This window comes from Solanum stenotomum, chromosome 5 (genome assembly GCF_019186545.1).
Source record: "Solanum stenotomum isolate F172 chromosome 5, ASM1918654v1, whole genome shotgun sequence".
In the NCBI taxonomy this organism is placed as follows: Eukaryota; Viridiplantae; Streptophyta; class Magnoliopsida; order Solanales; family Solanaceae; genus Solanum; species Solanum stenotomum.
In genome coordinates, this window is record NC_064286.1 from 24,832,429 (window position 1) to 24,839,278 (window position 6,850).

The following is a 6,850-nucleotide window of genomic DNA, read 5'->3' on the forward strand; positions in this document are numbered from 1 at the left end:
AAATGTGAACTTGACGAAATGAAGAGAAATTACAATGGGGAGGACCCGAGTCCCAAAAGTACATAAGCAAATGAGGGAAAGGGAAGGGTGAGTATGAAAAATATTCAATAACTTTAATTGGCCATGGCAAGAGTTAAAGTATGAAATAGAATTTCCCTTTGAAACACATGCATATGGGATATATAACTATTAGTCATAGGTAAGATAACAAAAATATCTATATCATTACATATATGTAATTAATGACAGAAAAAAATATAACAATGTGCACAATAACTCAAATATAAACTGTCAATAGTACTGCTCAAGGAGGCTAAGCATCATCGATGGATGCAATTCATGAAAAAGATCAGAGAAGAAGAACGAAACTGGGAAAAATCTCTTGAACTAATTTTCATTCATGAGTTCATGTGTGTTTATACTAGGGAAAGACAAAATATCTGATTGATCAATACAACTGACATACAACTGAAAAAAATTCAGTAGTGGCATTGTAAGTTCTGTTAGTAACCTATTAAGCCAAACTAGTTCACTTACAACTTTCCTCAAGACACTATACTTTGCCTTTGCTGAAGATAGGGATATAGTCTCTTGCTTCTTGGATTCCCAGCTAAGTGGACTATTGCTTAAGAACGCAATATAGCCACTTACTGACTTCCTAGAACCAGGGCATGCAACCCAATCAGAATCACAATAGGCCTTGACAGTGTATGATTGGTCATGTGACATGAAAATTCCTAAAATGGGATCTTTCTTGAGATTTCTCAATAGGTGGAATGTTGCTTGCAAGTGTGGTTCTCTTGGATCCTACATGAATTGGCGAAGGTGTTGCACATTGTATGATATGTCTATTCTAGTGTTAGTTAGGAAATTCATCTTCCTAATGGGATTTCTATAAAATAGAGGTTCTGACAGGGGAGTTCCTTCTTTGGCATGTAGTTTCACTACAAGGTCTAGTGAAGAACTGCAACTGCTCATGCTTGTAACATTGTAAGCTTTCAACATGTCAAGAACAAACTTCCTTTGTGAAATGATAAGTCCATCCCCTTTATTGAGTACCTCTATCCCAAAAAAGTAGTGCAACCTTCCCAAGTCTTTAATTCTGAACTAATCATGCAGAAAGATTTTGAGTTCCTTAATCTCATAAATATTTGTGCCAGTTAGAACACCATCATCTATATATATAACAATAAATATAGTGTAAATTTCAAGACTTCGTATGGAAAAGTGAATAGTCATTCAATGAGTGAGTATAACTTTGGAGTACAAGGCCTTAGCCAACTTAGCATACCACTGCCTACTGGCTTTCTTTAGACCATATATGGATTTCTTCAACTTACACACTATCCTGGTTTATGTACCACTAAACCTAGTGGCACCTCTTATATACTCCTCATGCAACTCACCATGGACGAATGCATTGTTTACATCAAATTGGAAGATGTTCCGGCCCTTCTTTACTGTTAAGGTTAACACGACCCTGATAGTTTTAATCTTAATCAGTAGTGAGAAGGTTTCTGTGTAATCAATCCATCTTGTTGAATGTAGACTTTCACTACAAGCCTTACCTTGAACCTTTTAATAGTCCCATCCTCCTTATGTTTCACCTTGTACACCCACCTGCACTCTATGGCTTTCTTGCCACTAGGTAAATCTACTAGATCCCAAGTGTTTGCATGCAATGCCTCAAACTCCTGTGTCATGGCTAGCTTCTAGGAAGGGTTCATAGAAGCCTCCCCATCTGAAGATGGTTCATTATCACTGCTGCCTTTTCTAACAAGTGTTTGACTCTTATGCTCCAGGACTTCAGGTGGTATGTGCTGGTGTTTGGAGAATGCAGTATTGAGGCAAATGTTGGCATTATGTAACTGGCTAAGTCTGTTATTTTATTTATAGTTTTAGGTATGATTTAATCATGCAAGTATATGAGTAGTTTGTGTGACCTAGAGGGTCTACTTGTAACTATAGACTCAACTCTGAGAACATCATTAGAAGGTTGAGTGATAGTATTGGAATCAACTGGATGATCAGATGAGGTATGAACTGGAGTGTCACTTGCATCAACTACATTGTTTTCAACATTTTGTATAATATGTGGTCCAATTTCAGTATTATGAGTTTCTATGAAAGGTATAAAATGTAAAATAGCAAGAAAAAGAGACATAAAAAACTACAACAAAAGGAAATACAACTTCTTTAAAGATAACATTTTTGGAAATATGTATTTTCTTTGTGGACACACTAAGGAATTTGTAACCTTTTGATCCATAAGGATATACTATGAAGGTATGAGTTGTTGTCCTAGCTCGAAACTAGTCTCTGTAAGACTTTGAAAAAGTGGGGTAACAAAGGCAACCAAATGTTCTCATGTAGGAGTAGGATGGTTTGGATTTATATAGTAATTCATATGGAAATCTTCCCTTGATGTGGGAGGTATAAAGTCTATTGATGATGTATGTGGCACACAATACACACTCTCCCCAGTACTCTAGTGGAAATTTGTATTGTAAAAGGAGTGCTCCGACAGTTTTTAGCATATATTTGTGTTTTCTTTCTACTATACCATGTTGTTGTGGTGTGTAGGAGATTTTTTTTTCATGGATAGTTCATTTTGATTTCAGAAAGAATAAAGTTTATGTGTTGACAAACTCAAGGGCATTGTCAGTCCTAATGGTCTCGACACTGGTTTTAAACTGGGTTTCAATCATGGATATGAAAGTTTTGATGACTGTTTAAGTGTTGCTCTTACAAGTCAGTAATTGAGTCCATGTACACATGCTATAGTCATCAACAAAGGTGATGAAATATCTATAGTTATCATGTGTGATCATGTGTTAGGGGTGATGAATGGTAGATTTATACTTATTTGAGGCCTATTTGGATCAACAATTAGTGTCCTCAATGCCCAATTATGTCATATTCTAATAATATTTTGATTATTTGCAGCTATGAGGGCTAAAGAACAAGGCAAGGATGAATGTTTGAAAGAATGACCAAAATTATGAAAAGAATTGTAAACTCCAGATTGTTGATCGCCTACAAATAAGAGAGGATCGCCCAATGGGTATGACCTCACCCAAAGAGACAGTGCACAACACTTGAATTAATCGAGGTAGGTCGGTGAACCAAAAGGGGAATGATTACTCGCTGAATGAGAAAGACGAACAAACTGACCATTACCGAAAGGAATAATACATGAAGAAAAATTGAAGGCTTGAAAGGCAAACAAATGTGGTACTCGACGATAAGCTGGATGTGAAAGGAAGACTCAAACGAGATCGCCGACTGAGGTTCAAACACTTGAAGCCTAGAGAAAGAGAAAGGGGAGCTAGTGAGCATTTGTCGATTCGCCTAGTATAATCGGCAATCCCGACTAACGTCACCTAATGGGTCACGTATTGAGTTTTGGGCAAATTTTTGGGGAAATTATAAATAGCCCAAAAGAGAGAGAAAGTAGAGAGTTTAGAGTTTCTAAGTCCTATAAAATAGTTAGAGAATTTTGAGACCCATCTTTGAGAGAGAAGCACTTTACTTTGTGAAGAACACTTTAGTTTTTTTTGGGGGGGGGGGGTTTCAACTTTTGCTCTTAAATTGACAATTTGAAGTAGAAATTCAAAATGGGTATTTCTTGTAATTTCTAATTTCATGCTACCCTGGATGCTTTGATGAAAGGTATAATTTCTTACTCTTTGTGATGGGTGGCTAAATCCCAAAAATATAGGGGTGGAATCATGGGGTTGAGTGTTGATTTAATATAGTGGGTATTATGTTATGCTCTATTTTACTGCTGTTCTTACATGGATTTGGGACAGTTAGCATGGGATTAACTTATGAGTTAAGGTTGCAAACTTAATTCCTACTTTCGGTCTCTGATTGATGCTCAAAAGAGATTGATTAAAGTGGGTAATTAGTCCAATACTTACAATTTAGGTTTGATGTCTGTAACTTGCTTGAAAATAGAGGTTATGGATCGGATCTATTTGCCCTATTATTGCATCGAAAGAAAGAATAGTGTAAGATATTGAGTTGTTTAGTATAGAACATAGATGAGATCAGAAGGAGATTCTATGAAATGATGCTATGAGATTGAAAGAAGATTAGTGTCATTGAAGATGACCAGTCTATCCATGAATGTTCATCATTATAGAGAAATACAATCACCCCTATCTTACATTGATTTCCAATCCCCACACCCCTAGATTACTTGTCACTTTTTTGAATTTATGAAATCATGACTTAATTGTGACTTTTGATAACCAAATAATTTTATTAATTTGGTGGAATCATCCACCCACTTGTTTTTATTGATGCAAATGAATGAATTTACATTCTTAATTTCTTGGTAGAATTCCTTTCCTTGTAACATTCTTTGTGGGATTTGATCCCGACTCTTAGTTGGGTATATTTATTGACAACGACCGCTTACCATTTTAATTTGTTTTAAAGAGTAGTTTGAGCGTTATAAAAAATGGTGCCGCTACTGGGGAGTGGAGGTTGAGAATTCTATTTTAAAAATTTAGTTTAGTTGTAGTAGATTATTGCTTTGTGTTGTTGTTTACTGATTTGCAGGTCTAATACAATAAGTGACCAAGGTAGATACAATTATAGTAACAATGGTCAAACCAAAAACACAATTGATTTGAAAGACATGCCCGTGAATGTCATTCAAACAATGGGAGCCTTCCGGTTACCTCATACAGCTGGGAGGGCGGCCTTTCATGTGACCGAAACAGTGCTACATCTGCTCCAATTATGAGAAATATTTGAGATTTTAGATAATGAAGATCCACATTAACACCTTAGGAATTTTGTGGATATGTGTAGGTCGTTTGTGTTCAAGAACATCTCACAAGAGTCCATAAGGTTGAGGTTATTCCCGTACTCTTTGACGGGAGAAACTACTAGATGGTTGGCAAAATTGTCAAATGACTCGATCACTTTGTGGGAGGATTTAACTAAAGCATTATTGGAGAGATTATTTTTCCCTTTGAAGATGGTCAAGCTTAGGGACCGAATCCAAAAAATCAAGAGAACTGAAGGTGAACCTTTACATGAGATATGGTTGCAGTTTCAGAAAACTGTTGCAATGCGCAATACATGGTTTTCCAGACCATTTGCTACTGCAATACTTCTATTGTATCCTTGATTTCAACAAAGAAGTGGTTGATCAACTTTCCCAAGGAGGGCTAATGCAACAACTATATGAAGTGGAATCGTTTTTTCTTAATGACATGACAAAGGTAAACCGAGCATGGAATACTAGAGAAGACCAAGTGTCGTCTCTACATCTAAGCAAGAGTGAAGAACAAATTGAGAAAGATCATGAATGAGATGAGAACATGGCCAAAATGATGACTCAACTTGATTTTTTATCTAAGCATGTCGTGAGAGGTGGAGTGAGATATGTGAATGTGTTTGGAACTAGTATTGGGTAGTGCCCAGAGGATGCCAAGTTTGAGGCATTATATAATGAGGAAGTTCAATATGTGGGAAACCAAATGGCGAGTTCTCACTCAAACTATCAAAGACAAGGTGAGAACCAAAGTTGGAGCAAAGAAAGAGATGGTGGTTGGAAAGATTGGTGAGGTTAAAATTGGAGAGATAGGGAAGCTGACAAAGATATACATGTTCATCCCCATGATCATCAAAGACCAAAGGACCCAGTTGGTCCATAAGGGAACCAAACCAAGGAAATGCTTATAAGGATCTTTAACAAGGTTGAAGGATCCAACAAAATGTTAAGGAATTTGAAAAATGACTTATCCATTTTGTCTCAAATGGTGACCTCTCATTTGGTGTCGATCAATCAGCTGGAGACCCAAATGTGCCAGATCTCTACCCATTTAAAGTCAAGGCAAAAGGGACATAGTCGAGTGACACTGTCCCAAATCCCAAAAAAGATTGTTGAGAAATTGGGAGCTATGTCGTGCCACGATGTTAAATAAGACATTCTTGGGAGGCAAACCAAGTCTTTACTTTTGTTTATTGCTTTCAGTACCATGTATTATGCATTTAGGTTGAAAGAAAGTCAAAGTATTGCGAGGGACACAATAGGTGATGCCAACACGATAACAACGATCCGCTGAAGGCATTGTGTGGACTTGTTCTTGTCCGCCTTCTGAGTTGGAAAATGTGAAAAAGTGTACTGTCAACTTAGGCGATCTGAGCTCCAAATGACAATCCGCCGAAGTACACTATGCATACTCCATCGAGTCCGCTGAATCAACTTTTAGGTTTGGTATTTGCTTAGGCCTTTTCGGTGAGCTTCAGCTCTATTGGACAATTCACCGATCACACTTTGCCATGTAAGTCGTGACCACCAAACGTTCCTGGTATAAAAGGGCCAAGGTTCTTTTCATTTTAAAAAATAAAACCTAGTGGGTAAGTGTCCTTTTTTGTGATTCTTGAGTGCGTGGAGTGCTTTGTCTTGAATAATTGGTCGACCATAACTTTAACTCCCGTCGCTTGCTAGTGTGTACTCCTACTTGAGGTTAGTGTTCAAAGTATATCTTTTTATTTTCACTTAAAATGTTGTTTTTTGTATGGGCATTAGGCCAATTGATGATTGTGGTTAGTTAATTTCGTTGGGTAGTGCTACATTGTTAGTATTAAGTTGTGTCAATGAATTAGATGTTTGAGCATGTGTTCAAAGTGCTAAATTGAGTGTGTTGGCTATTTGTTAAAATTGAATGGTGAATATTGATGGGTTTGACTTTAATTTTATTTGGGTGAAGTCTTATTAGCCCAGTGTTAATTCGATTGCATGAATTTGCCCAATGATAGATGGAGTGACGACTTTCTTAAGGGAAAATCGTCAATTTGAGCAATACTTTGTGATATTTGGGGGAAA